The sequence below is a fragment of the Plectropomus leopardus genome, chromosome 6, assembly GCF_026936395.1.
Source record: "Plectropomus leopardus strain MGB_pleo_1.0 chromosome 6, ASM2693639v1, whole genome shotgun sequence".
In the NCBI taxonomy this organism is placed as follows: domain Eukaryota; kingdom Metazoa; phylum Chordata; class Actinopteri; order Perciformes; family Serranidae; genus Plectropomus; species Plectropomus leopardus.
In genome coordinates this window covers 25,145,748-25,164,709 of record NC_142181.1, presented here as the reverse complement: position 1 = coordinate 25,164,709, position 18,962 = coordinate 25,145,748, and the positions used below count along the sequence as shown (strand labels likewise).

The window sequence follows — 18,962 nt, the reverse complement described above, 5'->3', positions numbered from 1 at the left end:
GTTTAACTTTAAACTCTCAGCTTTGGTCCCTGCAGCCTCACTGTGGCGCATCGCCGTCACTCACGCTCTCTCTCTCTCTCTCTCTCTCTCTCTCTCTCTCTCTCTCTTTTAGGAGTCCAGCCCTACTGATCTGTACCACCTGTACCTGGCCGGGCTGACAGCAGAGGCAGACAAGGTATGACTGCACACATCTCAACCACTTTTAGTGGGGACAGTCCCTTTTGGTCCCAGATCTACATATCCCAAAATCAGAACAAACAGATTTAAAAAGTCAAAGCAATAACTCAATTTAACAATATGTGGTAGGGGGTTGGGAACAAACAGAACCGTTCATATATTCAGAGCAGTGTTATCCAGAGCACCGCACTCTTTGACTATAGGAGTGCACTCTGGGCACTCTGTCTGGGGAGATGGAGCAGCAGAGTGCGGAGTGAATGTCTGATAAACTACGACGTTTGTTAATTCATGTAGAAACAGAATGCTCTGTTTCTTTAAACAACAGCGCTCTCATTTTAATGTAGAGTGTCAGATTAGATTTACAAATGCATGTTTTGTTAACTCATTGACAGGGTGACATGTAATACGTAGGGTTATGCAGAATATGTCTTATGTATTGATAGACTGTGATCATGGACTTCGGTTGCTGTGTTGTTCTGTGTTTTCATTGTTTCCATTTTGTGTACTGTCAGGCTGTTGTCATGCACTGTGTGCATGTTTTCCTGTGAAAAAAAGTAGTGCACCACAATTTGTTTATATAACCCATGTAATCCTGAAGGTTGTGATCTTGTAACTAATGCGCTGAAGGCAGTAAATCATGACATAGCCCCAGTAAAGAGGCAGAATTAGGTGGTGGATGGGTTTTTAAACACTATATATAATAGTTATTTTAAGATACATCATCACCACGTTTCTTTTCGTAAACCTAACCATAGTAACTTTACCATAACCATAACTCTACGCTAATTACGTAACTGTACGTTAATGACATACGTCACTCGTGGGGTGCAAATTCATAGGATATCGTACGTGCTGTCGTGTGCATTTTAAAAAGGATATCATAAGACCTGTTTTGTGAGGATATGTTGTTGGGGCAGTGGATGGGTCACAATACACAGGGCTTTCCTCCAGGAGGCTGGTGTTGCATCACATGAAACCAAGTAATTTTTGCGTTATTGTAAGGTTCATTGTCAATGTTTGTTTTCCTAGACCTGAGCTACATAATTTTAAGTCAAGTACGTAACGTCATTCATGGGACGCTAATAGTCTTCTGTGCTGTACCATTAACTGTCTAAAGTTTTCTGCGTCAAAGTCAGACAAATATCCACAAACTGCATTTGCATTTTGCTCCCATTACCAATACAATGTGTGGATATTTTGTATTGCATTCCATTTTTTTCTCTTTTAATTCAGCACCTTCAAAAGTGTTTTGATTGTGCTACACTGAGTTTGTCAGAGGCTTTGTTGACCCAATCATCCACCTCCTCCTTTTAGAAGAAAAAAAAATCTTAGAAAGGACAATATTCCTTAAAAGAAACAAATGATTCAACAAATGAACATCCACCTACTCTCTATAAAAAATGGTGAATATGGTGAACAAAAAAGATCAAGCAAGACTGTCAGACTTAAAAGAGATGGAGTTCAGTCATTAAAACCTCTCAGGGCTCAGCATGGCGTGATACAAAGTTATCTAGCAAATCAGCCAATGCTTGATGTTCTCGGAGCTGATTCTGGATGTACTTCTTTCTTCTTCCCTTGTGGAGCTGCTCACAGTTGTTTATAGAGAAAAGAGACACATTTGGCTGCATTTGTGTGGGTGGGTGCTGAGGCGGGTTAGAGTTAGAGAGGTGGTCTGTAGTGCAGTTTTGCCTAAAGTGATGGTGGGGCTGATTAATATATGGTATGTGGTTATCTTGTATAGAGAAGCAGGCATTAGTATAATGCTAGTGACAATTGGAGTTAAAAATGTGAAAATCTAATGTTGTGATAATAGAACAGGAATATCAGACATTGTGTTAATTCCAGACTCTGTGTTCAGTGTGACTGGAATTTCCTTACAATTTAGTCTTGAAAACTTTTTTTGCTATTTAAATGTACTTTGTGTGATGTGCTGACTGACTGCAAACACCCACACTACAATAGTTAAAGTACTACATCTCACATTTGTGATTGTAGAAAGGGAGTACAAAAAAAAACAGTGACTAAATGAGCAGTTTATGCAAATGCCCTTCTGCTTATGGCAAAATCTTTTTTATTTAAAAATGATGTACTCCACTACAGTGTGCAATAATCCTTACTGTTTCGATTATGATGTAAACCTAATGTACATTATATTAATGGCTATAAGTTTCAACATTTAATACCTTATATCCACTGCATTAATCCTAATTCCCCATTACTTGAAATCTGTCATACCACATGATTGCCCTCACCGTCGCCATGAGTGTAATGAATATTTCTTTCGCAGACACATAATATAATCTGCCTCCTCTGTTTCCTTCGCTGCAGCCACTCAGTAACCACTTAATTAGACACCTCTATTTAGCACTGGGTGGTTGTCTGCTGCTAACAAGTCTGTGACAAATTCAAGTAAATTCAGTGTCCGGAGAAGCTATTGTTGGGTTATTTGTCAGTGGAATGTCAATCTTGACCTCTTTCATCAATGTGCTCATTATACAGCTGCATTTTGTAACAGCAAATCATAGTGTCTGCGCATAAAAAGCCTACAACAGAGGAACTTATGTTCCTGAAATTGGTAAGAAAACTTTAAATTCTGTCACACATTCTCTATAGCATCAAAAATCCATTACTAAATGGACAAACAAGCAACAGCTCAGTTTGACTAAAAAAAAGTCTTTCTGTATTATTCTTTGGAAGATTTTGTTTTTAGTGCTATACAAGTAGACAAACCCATAACAAAACAAATTCAGATTCAATGTTGTTAAATTACAGACCAGCTGCCGGAAGATGATACATTTTGTACATTTGTAATGCATCATAGCGGCAAACTCCAGGGCTGAAAAATGAAGCTAACATGGAAATGCCAAAAACTGTACTTCTTCTGAAGGCCACTTGAGGCCATTCTCCACAGACCCCCATGTTAAAATGCCCAACTTTACTGCAGAAATAAACATAAACATACAATCCGGTACAAAAAAAGGTTTGGTCTCTGCAGGTAATTTTTCCATTTGTGACAACTGTGGGGAGGGTGAGTTTCTACAAAACATCAACATCAAGGGCATTTCAGTGATCGTGCTACAGAAACTATGTGTTTAAGCCAAAACATGATCTTATCTTAACCATGAGCAGGCGGTTTTTGTGTCTAAACCTAACCAAACATTCACCACCGACCAACAAGTTACAACATATTTGCTACATAATATATAGAAATGTTTTACTATATTATTCCTGTGAAAAAACCTAACACGCCAACATTTATTCTCCAGATTGAGTTGTAAATCCTGACTGGTGCATGGAAATACATGACGCTGGGCCTCATGCAAAAACTATATACAAACAAATATTCTCTTATTTTTTCTCATATCCACAATTTGTTCTTGTTTTGTTTGTACCCATTGATTTTGGGGATTCACCAGTGTGTTCTCATTTTTACTCTGCTCTTAGATAAGAGTGGTTAAGAGCACTCTTAACAAGATAAAAGAAAAACACCTCGTTTTCACAGACTGTAAATTGTTTGCGCTAGGACCAGGAAAAAAAATTACATTTGACAAACCTCTAAAAATGTTACTAAATTTAGATAATGTTTCGGAGTAATTATAATAAATGATTTATTTGTTTCCAGGTCTTAAGAAATGCTGCTTTACTCGGTCCATTTATCCCAATTATTGTAATTTCAGTTAGTGTGTGTCACTCTGCTGACTCGTGCTGGAATGAAACAAAGTACTTAGACTCAAGTACTGTACTTAAGTACAATTCTGAGGTACTCTTACGTTACTAAAGTATTTTAATTTCATGCCACTTTCGACTTCTACTCCACTACACTTCAAGGAGAAATATAATACTTTTTACTCCACTACTATTACATGCTAACTACTTTACAAATTAAGTTTTTTTTGCAGACAAACCGTATGAGATTATACAAGTGCAGCTGAAACAACCAGTCAGTTAATTAGAAAATTAATTTTTATTTTTTTTATCATTCTGTAAGTCACTTTTCATGCAAAAAAAATCATGGTTCCAGCTTCTCATATGTATACTACATGTATGAGGACTTGCTGCTTTGCCTTTTGATTGTTTTAATTATTTTGATTTATTGAATTTATTTAAACCTTTCTACATGTGTACTTTTATTTTTAATGCTTCAATACATTTCCATGAAATCACATTTACTATGTTTAAGTTTATTGATTAGCAGGCTGACGTCAATTTTACTTTTGCAGAATCTCTTCCTACAACATTTTTGGCTTCATGTTTCCGGTCTTGGCCAAGGGCCAGTCTTTGCACACGGGACACAACTTGGCCTTATATAGTGTTTAAGGGCGTTAGCTATGCTAATAGGTGATTTATGATCAAGTGGGATTCAGCAATGAGCACATAAGAGCACATTTTTATGGTTAAGAGCGTTTTGTGTATCTGGAGTTGATTTCTCTTATATTTTCTCTCACCAGAAAATTAAAAGACTCTATAAGAGAATTTTAAGAGAATGTTGCTGCATGAGGTCCACTGTCTTTTTTCAACTGTGTCCTGCCCACTTCAAACCAGAGAAAAAGGCACAGACAAAACAGTACAAACACAAATCGGTCTCATGAAATAACCAAAACCAAAATGCTTATCGCGAGAAGCTGAATGAGAAAAAAGGTTTTTCGGACCCTTAAGGGTGTGATTCAGTGCAAAAACCCCGAGAGCCAAAATGCTTTATGTAACAAAGTGGCTTTTTTTACACCAAGTGTGAAGCAAATTCCATAAAAAACAAAGAAAATTAACTTTCTCTTCTTGGGAACTGACTGGAGCAGATCTGGCAGCTATATGTGCCAGACCCAACTCACAGTTGGTCATCTGGTGCCAGAACACAGCCGACACTCAGACGCAATCAGCTGAGCTTGGCTGCTTACCTGCAAACACCTGTATTACTCTATTCCTGCCTGTCTTCTGTATATAGAAACGCACATCCGATGATAAACTGCAGGAGAGAACGTGATGTTGAAATAAGGAAACATACCTAACATGCTGCTTTCCTCCCTGCTTTCTGTTTGCAACAGCCTTCAAGCCATCTGCATATGACACATTTTCATTTTCAAGCTCTCAAGTTCAAAACTCTTGCAGTTTTCTCTCCAACATCTCAAGATTTTTGTGTGCTGTTGAGGTGCCGCCATAAGAGTCAGACTGTGTCTTCAAGCCTGTGCATGTGTTTGTTGATGTGTAAATCTTTTTAGATGTTGGCTTCTTTAGGAGGTTACAGTGTGCACCTTCCTCAGAGAAATACAGCCTGCAATTATAAACCAAGCTGTCTCTAACAGGTGTTTTTTAAATCAGCAGTTTCACTCACTTCAGTCATCAGTGCTTTTCAGAGCAACTTTCTAGTCCAAATCAGGGATTTTGCATCTTTCGTTTGGCCTTTTCAGTGCATACTATATCTTGCATTTTTGTGTGATTTCTTACCTCTCATTCACCACATGGTTTCAGTACATCTACAGTGTAAAAATCAACACATTATAAACTTGTTTAGAGGAACAGTGTGTAAGATTTAGGTGGATTTTCCTCTCAAAAATAAATGGCCTCAGTGATGAAATCGCGTAGTAAAGCAGTTTCAAGTTTCTCTGATGCTGTTTGGCATGTTGTAGACTAGCGCAGCACCTGCTAATGTGTGCTCATTTCTGTGTCTCATAACTTAAAATCTATATGTTCAGGAGATTTTTAATGCAAGACAAATTAAGTCTCTTGGACCTGGTGATTGATACTGGTTAAAACACATGAAAGTACAATAAAACACAATAAAGCAGTGTTTTTTTAATGCTCTTGTTGCGGAGAGGCTGATAACGGTGGCTGTTGCCAAAATGTGAATGGCTCTATGTAGGCCAGTGTTTGGTTTTTCCATTCTGGGCTACTGTAGAAACATGGCGGTGCCACATGGCGATCTCCATGGATGAGGACCTGCTCTTTATGTAGATATAAATGGTTCATTCTAAGGTAACAAAAACAATGTATTTCTTATTTTCAGGTGTTATACACTTAAGAATACATACTTGTTCTATTGTGTTTAGTCAGTCAGTCATTTTCTGTAACCACTGTAACCAGTGGGGGGCTGCGACCATCGAGGGGGGGGGGGGGCTCTATTGTATTTAATTTCTACCAATATATCCCCCTAAATCCTACACTCTGGACTTTGTGATAGGTAAACCATTACAATTTTAAACATATTTTAATTTTTCATTAATTTTATCATGTGGTTATGTAGTTGTGAGCAAGAATCTCCTTCATGTTGATGCACTCCTATGATGGTAGGAAACTAAAGGATGTGAGACCTGAGAAATTTCATGCAAGAAATTTACATGAACCTTCTGGCAACAACCATGTTAGCTTGTTTTTTTTGTCCTCTAGGTTCAATTTTCAAAAAAAAAAAACAACAAAAAACACAGCTTGTGAATGTGAAGGTTTTCAGCAACTGACTCATATATCAGATGCCAAATCTTCCTCAAACACACCAACAAATTTTCATGGCTGTCTCTGCTCTACAACTGAATGACAATGAGATGGTAATGTAGCTCTGACAGGGAATATTGTGTGCTGTAGAGAGTGGTCAGAAGTACACATACAACAAGGTTAATGGGCTTAAAACATGAAAAAACCAATTGTATAATCAAAGGCGCAAAAACATTTTCTCCGTCATCTCCTCCCAGTGCAATGAAGATGGGTTAATGGCACATATTTTTGTGTCAGGGAAAAAAAAAAGACGTTGTAGACAATATTAATGTGTGGTTATTGTGATGGTATGTTTGATTGTGTGATGAAGAAATAATCACAAATTGCTGTGCCAATGTGAAATTGGAAATGGGTCAAGTTTTTTGCATCATTATGAATCAAATGAATGCAGCATGTCGTATGAACTTGGAATACTAATTTTGTGGTTGTGGCTGCCATGTGCGTTGACTGAGTGAATGACAAAAGGCACTACTTCCATTATATTCACCGCCCAAGCATTATTATCCCAGGGGCTGTTCCTCCACCAATGACAGCCTACGTGTTTGAAAGTGTAAATCTGCAGAGAGATAACGCACTGCACCCTGTACTGGAGTGAAAGAGGAAATTAACCTTTTTTTCTCACCAAGAGACTAATGACGCCAGGGGAGTTTGAGAAATAGTGATGGTGAAAAAAATTGTGCTCCTCAGTCAAGAAGAATTATTTCTTGTTAAGTGCTTGTGATTTTTATTTTTTGGTACCCTTCCCCTCTTTCTCACAGCCTCTCTCTATCTGACATGTACTTTGGTGCTCCAGGAATTCATTCAGTGGATTGCTCCAGTTAGAAATGACAGAACGGAAATTGGAAGCATATTTCTCTTATGGAAATAACTGAGCTGGGGCTATGGAGTGAGAGGGATGATGCTGATGTATTGAGGGATGGACAGTGGAGAACTGTGTGGCGTTCAGAGCATTTCAGATTTGAACAGTCCTCCTGCCCCACAGACATTGGCTATGATGCGCGTCAGACCGATGAATATGTTCATATCAAATGCTGCAAGAGCAGCAAGACCTCCTCTCAGCTCCCTGTAGTTGGTGAAATAGAATCTGTTATGGACCGTTTTATAGATTTGGAATTGCAGACTTAGCATGACATAGCATAGACATAGCATGACAAAGCATAGACATAGCATGACATAGCATGCTTATCTTGTGTGTTTGTGTAATGCCCACAACTCAGTATTTCTTACTAATAACTTCTGCAGCATCAGTTAGATTTAAGACGAACCAGTTGGCATTTTTGGATGAACAGTGCAACTTTCTCACCAAACAAATCAGGTTTTTCTCCTGACTGTTTGTAAGTACATAGGAAAATTAAGGCACCAAAATTTGTATATAGTAAATAAGTAATTATAACCCACATAATCAGGAAAGCTGCTGTCATGTGACCAATGGCTGACAGGAGTTTAGAATGAAATAGTGTAAAGACAGAAAGTCTGTGTAATAGGTCGAGTCCAACTAATATATATCATCAGCCATTTTTATTAGCCGATATTGACCCATAACAGATATATGAATATGTCCTTATATGTTGTCTGATATGCACAATATGAAAAGTTTATTTTTAACAAAACATATTTCAGGAGAACAGGCCTGGAGTCATTTAGAATGATCAAATTCCAAATAAAGTTTACGGTTTCAGTGCACTGATTGCATTTTTGACAATAAAATGTATTGTCACACTATAAAATGTCCTGGCTCCGTTACGATAGCTTGTCAAAGGTATTTGATAACCATATCTGAGCATCTCTGCATTGTGTAATTGCACATATAAATAGGATCGATTGATACATCAATATGGGAATTTTTTATTCCTCAATATCGATATTGGCAACGGCTCAAAAACTTCCAGTGCTAGTAGAAGATAGCGGGTGGTGAATTGAAAATTGAATTGTAAGGAAATGTAAAGCAATGTTTCAGCATATTTAAAAAGTAGCACATATCATGTCTTTAAATACTCAAATCACTCACATCTCTTACTTATTTACGTACTTACTTACTGTAGACAGTCCTACAGTACTTTCACATTACTGCAAATGCTCCGATGAAGGCTTTGTGTTGTGTCAGCATTTGTTTATAGTGATGTGAGACAAATAAATAAGTCAGATGCGAGAATTTTGTCCTCCTTGACTTGAACACTTGAGATGTGCTACCTTCTCAATTTTTTGGAGTAAGCTTACTGTTTTTTAAGATTAGCACTCCACCGAGAATCCCATTAGTGAAACACAACTTCTTTTTCTAAATCGAATTTTTCAACATTCAGCAAGTCGGCACCTGTTCACTGGCACTGCTAGCAATGCTAATGCTATGAAAAACATTTGCATGATACATTTATACTACATTTGAAATCTCTTATGCTTTGTCTGAATGTCAGAAACCATGATTTTACTGGGTATTTGTCTTCTTTTCATGATTTTTGAAGGTGTGAAAATCAGGAAGGAAAATATAATTGTGTTTCAATCAGCTTCTGTTCTGTCACAGTCCAACTCTGACACACATCACTATTCTCAAGGCCATTTACAGTCACTCTTTGCTGAGTCCTTTCACATTCACTCATACTATTATCCGGTTTTAATATACTATCATTGGAGAGTATAATAGGCAAGGATGGATTGCCAACCAGGCAGATTGGGGCCCCACACCCAACAAAATCCCCCACCAAAACACACAAAGCATAGCTGATGTTGAGACCAACTTAATTGAGTCCAGTTAAGTCCAAAATCAGGTCCAGTTGAGTCCAAGTCAAGTCCAAGTCCAATTGCAGTTGAGAACAAGTCAAGACCAAGTCTGTAGATTTCCTGTTCAAGACTATATTATGGAATCTTCTTATCGTGAAGACATGAAAGTGTAAGTTCTCAGCGTTAAAAAGCAAAAACTTGTTTTTTCAAAATTTCAAACTATTCTTAAAGGGGGTCATGCATTATTGCATGTCCTGATTTCCTGTTTTACGGGACTGCAGGCAGGTTAATGTGAGCCAGTAATAAGTGCAATATGTATGTAAGAGAAAGTAGTATAGGACACTGTGACAGTGTGTGTAAGAAAGCATATTTATAAATGTAGTAACTTACAGTAGTGTGTGAGAGAGTATAATAATGTATGTGCAACATCATGATGCTTCTGGGAGAGCGAGCAAGATTTATAGCTTAAACAGTCTCTCATCTAAACCTGGTATCCATTGGCCTCTTGACAAATCTATCCCCATATATAAATCCAACTCTATTTCCAACTTGTGTTCTACATAGACACTGCATTGCACCTTTGCTTATTCCTTCTATGCTTTTATAATACAGTATTGACAAATAATACTCTAAAAGCCTATTTTGCACAATACCGCTTTTCTTTATGATTCCTCCCAATGGGTAATTGGGCACAGCGGACATTGTAGCTATACAATATAATGATGGCAAACACAACAGTCCTGCAATAACTGTAGTTTTTGTGATGTTTGTGTTAGATTGTATCAGATGGAATGAAAATTTATTCCTGAGCACATACAATAAATATACAATTTAGAAAGAACAACTCTGCAAACCATAATTTAAAAGTATACTACGCAGAATCATGCTGATCTCATGCACAGCTAGTACATTTTCCTATGAAAATCAATGCCCAAAAATTCTATCCTACATTCTACCTCATCATGAGCCAGTAAGTTGTTTGCAGCCCACGTAGTTTGTGAGGCTGCAATCTTGTGACAACATGACAAGAGTTAAATGTAAAGAGGAAAGGGATCTTGTGAGGAGGCACGTTTGGGTGGTGGATAAGTCACAAAACATGAGACTTTCCCCAGGAGGCCGGTGTTTGGAACCGTATGGACTTTGAGTGAACTTTGAGTCGATGTGAAGTCTGTGAACCATGTTTCTCTTCCTAAACCTAACCTCCGTAACTGATGTTATATGATAGCAAAAGTGAAAGTAAAAGCCAACCCCAGATTCACTCTCAATTGGCATTTCACCTCAGTATATTTGCGTTTTTGTTCAGCACTGTGTCTCTTGAATGCCTGCTTCTTATGCTCTGGCACCTGGTCTCCACCTTTTTATAAAGCTCCAACCTCACCTTAGTGCTGTGGAGGTACACGCCCACAAACATCCTGAGCTCAGGAGAAAGAAAAATAAAAAGAAAAGGCAGAGGGCAGAGTCTCTGCAAAAAAAAAAAAAAATACACAGCTACATGCTTATTTTGTCATAAGTGATGACGGAAAGTAATTACTTTTGTATGAGTCTATGCATTGCACAGTCATTTTTTTGGTTGTTTGTTTTTTTTTTAATCAAAAATACTGCACAATATTTATTAAAATGTAGTAGGACCTGCCATAAATAGTCATTTAAATTGACCAAAAACCGTATGTTAAGATGGACAGCATGCCCGCACTTACCCCCCCATGCTCAAGTGAAGCTAAAATATCCGAGATGCCGGCGTTGCTATCTTGTGATGGTGATGTCATTGAGAGATGGAGTCTGCGCAGCAGCGATATGCATGGTTTTGTCAGCCAAAACACCTGTCTCACTAATAATAATAAAATCCCCTTTCTGTTGAATTGAATAACTCATTAAAACCAAACTTATCAAAAAAACAAACGCTTGAACAAACATCAGGGTGATGAAAACTACCTTCAGTGACAGAAACCATCTTTGGGAAAAAAGTATTTGGTGTGTACTTTGAGTTTTTTGTTTGGCATATGTACCATTCACTAACATGGAGGGCGGGCTTTATGACCTATACTGTAGTCAGACACCAGGGGGCCGTTGAGATTGAAAAGTTATACTTTGGGGAAGCTGTCATGTTGTCCATCTTTATATACAGTCTGTGGTATTGGCCTTATCAAATAGTCCACCAGAGCTCCTGTTGGGGGAAATGTTTACCTCTTGTTCTTATTTTTTTAGAAATATGATGCAAATTTCAAGCTGTAGAGGGAAACTTCAGCTTTTTGATTCAGGGGGAGTCACACCAAAATGTCATGCTTAGCACGGATGCTTTAGACGGCAGAAAGACTTTTTGCTATCAAAATCCTTTTGGAAATCACCTTCTGTTGTGTCATTTATTTTTAAACCAAGAATGAAACATTTGTCTGTACCTGGCATATCTTTGGAGTCAAAGGAAATTGTCTAACAGCTCCATTGACATTAATCATGCTCACGCTGTAACTTAAATAGTGCGTGTCAGCGGGTTCATGTAACACCTACCCTATGCCCACGTAATGCCCCAGTGGGTTAACCACAGAAACTGCATAGCTGGAGAAATAGTCTGTCTCATTTACCCTTATAAATGCTTCATTCTGCAGCTGCCCACTGCTGTTTCTTACTGTCGTGACTTGCCGGCGCTTCTGCCTTCCTGCCTGAGAAACACGCTGATGACTACGCTGCCATCTGTCCCACCTCTCTGTCTTTGTGACTGCTGTTTGCTCTGCGACATCACTCACGCCTTGTCTTCTGTCTGCGTTGACTCAGATTCACAGTCAATCTTCTGTTTATCCACAGTATTTGTGCAGACTACATTATTCATGTGGCTCGTAGGAGTTCAGGTTAATTTATCCTTTCTAAATATCACACTGACATCCCATCCGGTACGTTTATAGTTCAAGAACTCATTCGAAATGTCAGGGTTTTTTTTTAAGTTTCACTGACGTTTTGTTTTCTTTTTAATTTTTTGCATGAATTAATTACTTCTTCAAGGAATTTGAACCAATGAGGAACTTAAAACCTTGAGAGAAGGCAACTTTGTAAACTTTAAGTAATGCTTGATATTCTTTATATGTAACAAAGTGCATCTCATATTGAGCTTTATTCACCTCTCTTTTCCCTTTCCATCATATCTAGTCTCATCTTCTCTCTACAAAAGGACTTTTTTTTTTGCACAATTTCTATTCTTTCCCCTAATGTGGGGAAGGGCCTATTTGACATATTTACAAATTAGTATTACATTTTTATCACTTGTTATTACTATTACTTCTGTTACTGGATTGGTTATAAACCTCTAAAGCTCAAAAACACTTGCATTATCTCAACTGGTAAGATGCCTCTATGGACATAAAAATAATCCCTTGTGAACTATTCTGCAGAAATTGTTCCAGCTGAACGAAAACATTGTGCCACTAAGAAGTGACTTCTCCCAGAGCAGCATCATTATATTGGGAGTGATCTGTCCTGAACTCTCCACTAGCTCTAAACACCCAGTATCTCATATTTTTAAGCATTTATGAGCCTTTTCCTGAAGGACTTCTCCGTTTTAGTGCTCATTTTATAACCAATCCAGAGTTTCCCTTCTCTTCTTCCAGCTGTCCATTTTCATTTGCGCTCTGGCTGGCACCTGTTGCTGAATGTCAGCATCACTTTTTCGGGAAAAACTAACAGGCCAATCTTGCAGAGATGACATTGACTGATGATATTTTCCCACTCATTATTCATGACAGGCGAAATTGTGTCAATTTTAGGTGATACTTAGTAACTCCCAAATATTAAATCTGCTCAGGTTTGCTGACAAATGACTGCTTTTTTGTGTTGTTTAACTGGCCACCTGGTTTCTTCATGATGTTTTTTGAGCACAAGCCACAGCTGCTGCTCACATCAATAATCTGGCTGGCGGTACAGACCTCCCACTGGTCACACTGGGGTTTGTTTCTTACTTATAAAAATGCTATGAAAGGTATACGCAGGTAATGCCTTTAAATCTCAGTGTACACCTGAACTAATGTAATGGAAGAAATATTCAGATTCTGTATATAATTAAAAATAGCAATTCCACTACATAGAATGCAAAACAGTAAAGTAAAAAGACTTATAGAGTAGAATGTCTTGATAGTTTTATTTCCCTCTATCATATATCTCTCTATATATCTAACTCTTTGATTATTACTATTGCATTAACATGGAAGCAGTGAACAATTTAATGTTGTAGCTGGCAGTATTTGGGATAATTTCAACTATTTGATATGCTTTTTGGCCAAACATGCCCCTCCCACATACTACAACAAGTATTATGATACAAAATTTTAAAAAATGTTTTTATTATTTGAAAAAATAAAAAATACAAAGGGTGCACAACATGGCATTGTCTGCATTTAAGCTAATGTTGGTGGAAAAATAACAAATATTTATTTTGGAAGAAAAAAAAAACCAAAACCTTTGCTTGTACACAATTTTCTTTGTTGTATTGTATAAGTCAAAGCCAGTTGGGAAGATTTAGAGGTCAACAGTGAGGTCCGCTAGGACGGAGCAGGCCTACCTGAACGTGAACACATAGATCGACTGGAAGCATACATTACTGATGAGGGAGATACCTAAGAAAGTTAGAGTCAGGCGAGAGGGAATCACCGTGTGGACCAACAGCTACAGCTTCAGGCGAGGCAGAGCCCATTGTCTCTCCAACAGCTTGACAGCAGTTGTGCCACTGTAGTTTAATGCTCAAAAGCTCCAACAGTTAAAAATTGACATAATACAATAAACTCCTTGATCAGTGCCCAGTGCTCTAAACTAGTCCTTTTGCATTTGACATGATAAGTATTCTCACGATGAAAGATATTAAAATGTGCCCGCTCTGTGCTGCAGGTGTGGGAAAAGAACCCACCCGCTGTCAGCTGCAGGGGGGCCTCACGTGTTTAAATTGCGGTGCTGTGCAAAATTATCAGTAATTATAGCAGTCAAATTAATATAATAGAAAAAAGTACAATGTTGCCCTCTGAAATATAGGTAAAAACTATTAAATGGAAAATAAGTAGCTCAAAATTGCATTCAAATACAGAGCTTCAGTACGTGTACTTATTTACTTTTTCACCACTGTTAAATGTCTATTAATAACTCTGTGATGCTTTGAATTGCAGTGAATAGGGATAAAGGTTTCATCTTTTATAATAGTTACATATAATAAATCAATACTAATACATTCCATTACCTGGAGTGAATGTAATCTATTTACATTTGTTGCAGGATTTACACACATCAAAAACTTTAAAATGCACGGGTTAATTTTACAAACTTGCAGATTAACGATATAAATGATAAAACTGAGAATAAAACAATGCAAGTCGATCCCAGAGTTTAGAAAATCCACTCTGCAGAGTTATATTCACAAATCAATTTTGTTCGCAGGTTGTTTTGGTTTTTTTGAATAGATAAGTGGCCAAAAGTAGACAGCGTGAGATGTTTTCAGCCAACAAAGCCCTAGGTAATAGCAGAACATCAATGATTTCAGAAGCTGGCAGCAGAATGTATATGTTGTTGGTAAAGATTTGGTGTCAGCCTTACAGTGTCAAACAGCAAATTATCTTTTCTTGACTTGCCATTTGCATTGAAATTCTCCACTCCTACATGGAGAAATATTTTGTACAAGAGGCAGAAATGCCAATTTGTTTCATAGCAGCAGCCTAAAAAGACCCAAATGAAATGCAGCTACACAACATGTTGCCTTTGGAGTTACAGGTGTGACGCACACTTTTCCGCAACTGGAGAAATTCTCTTTTATTGCTGTTGCTATTGATGTTGCAGCACATAACGGAGCTGAACACACCACTTTTTCTTTCTCTGTGGGTTGTTGAAAGACTTTTTGGAAACTGGTAATTGAAGAGGGAGCAGAGAGGGCAGGTTGAGAAAAAGTTGATTCACAAGTGAACGTACTGAAAAAAACAGAATTTTTTTTTTTGCTCATTTTAGACATGGGGAACATTTTCATTTTCAAAAAGAGACATGTTGCAGATGCTAAAAGCTTAACGAGATCAGCCACTTGATAAAATTGGCTGCAATTAAAAAAAGAAATGCAGCCAGAGGAGAAGTTCTCACTTTGAAAAGTGAACACCCTGCATGACATTGAGGTAATGAACTCATAACATGTGTTTAAATGTACCATCTGTTGCAGTTTCATGCATGAGTTGATGCAGGTATTTTCGATGGATTTGACCAGTTTTTCTCCATCAATGAGTGTTCAAAGAGTCATATTTGCACTAACCACCAATCAGAGAGTACCGAGGGAGGGCCTGTCCAGCCATGTATGAGTGAGACTCTGCTATTGACTGACATTCTGCACTAAAAGCCATTTCCGAAAAAGACAAATCTGCATAATTGCTAGCCTTAAATGTGACAGGCTATCATTATCTCTGGACAGCAGCTCTCTTTGAGCCGGTCTCTTTCTTTTTTAGAATATGATGTGGTCAAAATTGAGTGGACACAAAGCCCTTATTCTGTTTCAACCCTGGCACCTCTCACATCCTCAAAACACTTAAATGCTACACTGTTGCCATAATTACTGTCGCATAGCTCTGATCATTTGCCAGAAGTTGGATGTTTAATCTTATCAGTAGCAATCAACACAAGGAACAGCTTGCGTACGCCCGATGAAAAACTGTAAATGCAATGTCCCCTGTTTTTTTTTTTAAATTTCATTTCTATTCTGCAAACCAATATATTTGTATTTCTTTTTGTGAATTAGGCTGTCTGAGTTGAGAGAGTGCCAGGGGCTCGGCTGTGCTCCATTACAGCTGACTGTTTTGAGCAATGAGATTTCCAGCTCCTCTTAAAAATAGCTGTTATCACACACACGTGCATACGCAAACATTCTAACACTTTTATTTATGTTTGTACCAGAACAAACTCTCACTGGGTAATGTGCCATGTTTAAAATGCTGCTAATCAGTGTTACAGGTAAAAGGTCTCAAACAATCCGGTGATGCAAATAACTGCAGACACAGAGCAGGACGCTACAAGAACATTCACCTTTTTCTTAGGCATCCCTGTCACTACCAATCGACACACATTACTTACACTGCTAAATATGAACACAAGCAGTCTGCATTCATTAGCTGGGATATAGCATCTAACAGAGACTTCATAACCTTCAGTGACGCTTTCTCCAAACTATGGCTACAAATACATCTGAGCTCAAACACAAAACAAGCCATAATATACATATTCTGCATAATGTGACAGTTACTCTGTGAATGTGTGTACAGTATGTTGACATATTGAAAAATATATATGTCCGTTACAAGCCAGGAAAAAACTAAAAGTTGAGAGAAATTCCTACACACTCTCCACTTCTATTTTCTCCACATTTTTTTCATGTACCAACTTGTGACTGGATGATCTACTGAGCATCTGTGCAACACTCAAGATGCAATTACAGTTTACATCCATGTCTGTCCAGACTCATATGTAGCCATGACAGTTGACAATGCTTCATATATAGATGTTGATGCAAAGAAGCTCCATGTTCTTAGGGATGGATTCAGCAGCACAGAAGATCTATACAATCAGCACAGTTTCAAGGTGAACACCCAAGATGAGTGTCACCAATTCAGTATCTTGCCAAAGCTCTCCCCTTAGTTCCTAGGTTAAGACATTGAGTTATGCTCCAAGAAGTTGTTTATTATGCCACAGTGAAGTTGCCCTTTGACCTTTTTAATATTAAAGGTCATCACCTCATCATTTTGTCCTATTAGGCATTTGTGTGAAATGTTGTCATAATTCATGGATTAATTCTTGAGTTATGTCCAGAAACATGTGTTGGGAGGTCACAGTGACCTTTGACAACCAAAATCTAATCAGTTTATCTTTAAGTCCAAGTAGACATGCATGCCAAATTTGAGTGAACTCCCTCAAGTCATTCCTGAGATATTGCATTCACAAGAAGGGGAAGGACGGACTACCCCTCCATCAACTGCTATCGTCAGCGTGGTAGCACAGAAACTGTAATGAATTTACGTATCATGCTGAATTTGGTTATTGGGAAAGGAAGTGTAATGCATTCACTTAATTCAAACAGAAATCAAGAAAAAAAAAGTTTAAAAAAAAAGGAAAAAGATTATTGTCTTGTTTATTCCAGAAGACAAGAGGAGATTTTTTTTTCACTTTGAGATGATAATTTTGTTAGTGGGTGGCTGTGGCTCAGCTCCCCCAGTCTTCATGTTGAACTACTTGGGCAAGATACTGAACCCCAATTTGCTTTTAAATGTGAGTGAATATTTAAACTGATTAGCAGGTGGCACCATGTATGGTAGCCTCGGCCACTAATGTATGAATTGGTGAATGTGACGTGTTTTGTATAAGCCCTTGAAGTGTTAAAATCACTAGAAAGGTGCTTTGCAAGTCCTTTTACCATTTGGTAATTCAGAAAAAAAGGGCAAATATTTTTTGTCCTCAAGTAAATGCATTATGCTTACTGCTACTTTCCATTATAACAAGACTTATAATGATGATGAGTTTCCTGCTTAGAGGCCTTTTTATCAGCACAGACCTCACATCTGTCAGAGGACCCTGTTAATAGAATTTATAGTGGAAAAAATCAACCTGATACAAAAAAGAACTTAAAAATGGAACGTTATTCATTGCATTTTTCTGGTACGTGCACCTAATGAAGGTAATTTATCATGAATCATAATGAAATCATGAAAATCATGAAAATGTATGAAACAGACTAGTGGGTGGCAGATAGTGTATGGGAGTTTTTCCACTTCAGGATCATAAAATACACGTTTGATGGCACTATGGGGGATTCATCCACTTATAAACAGGAACAAATACACACAAGAGCTGTAAACTAATCATTCTATACTCTAGACTTGTATACTACCCTATTAAAGTCACATGTTGGCTCTTTTGAACTTATGAATACTTAAAATGAGTTTTACCAAACTGAACAGGCCACGCTGATTTATACACAGCTCTGACACTGATTCCTGGCTCAGTTAAATCACCTGCCACATGTCACGAATGTGACTTATGTCAAATATAAGTGATATCTGCCTAATCCCTTTCTGATGAGTTGAGGTAAATATCGAGGCTTCTAATGGTTGAGTCAGGCATGCAGAGGCTCTAACCTCCTGCTGCTTCGGGAGGAACATGTGAAACACGGGAGCAAGCAGCATAATCACCACATGACATGCATCTCCACTCCCAGACATTAAGGCGGATTAGGGTCCTACTTGCCAGTTTAATAGCATCTTCATGGGACTGAAAGTTTGTGTCGTTTTATGGAATCAAAAAAGCACTATTTTGGTGTCCTTTATGGACAGATTTGTCATCTTGCAGATGAATATTTAATAATGACCCAGGGATTTTTAAATCTAAAACTCCACGGCAGATACGACTCTAACTTTCTTGGCATTGCTACAGTGAGAAAATCTTATTTGGGTCTCTTGCGATCAGCAGCTTCCTCCTCAGCACTGGAGGTTGATTGACTTTGCCATGGTGGAATCCTGCTCTGTAATTACCAGTAATTGCATGTTTCCCGTTCCACGCTAGTGTTTACATGTGTTGTGTTTAATTTTAGATTGCACCATTAA

At 37.9% G+C, this 18,962-nt stretch overlaps 1 protein-coding gene and 1 long non-coding RNA gene across 4 annotated transcripts in view; one reads left to right on the top strand and one right to left on the bottom strand.

Moving 5' to 3' along the window:
• rtn4rl1b (reticulon 4 receptor-like 1b) overlaps positions 1-18,962 on the bottom strand; it is a 194,938-nt gene that overhangs the window by 26,669 nt on the left and 149,307 nt on the right. The gene's annotated exons all lie outside the window — the stretch shown is intronic.
• Positions 1-18,962, top strand: part of LOC148189398 (uncharacterized) — an 85,669-nt gene that overhangs the window by 42,500 nt on the left and 24,207 nt on the right. For all 3 annotated transcript variants that reach the window (XR_015776833.1, XR_015776832.1, XR_015776831.1), the window contains exon 3: positions 113-175. This is a non-coding gene — a long non-coding RNA (uncharacterized LOC148189398). The remainder of the gene's footprint in view (positions 1-112; positions 176-18,962) is intronic.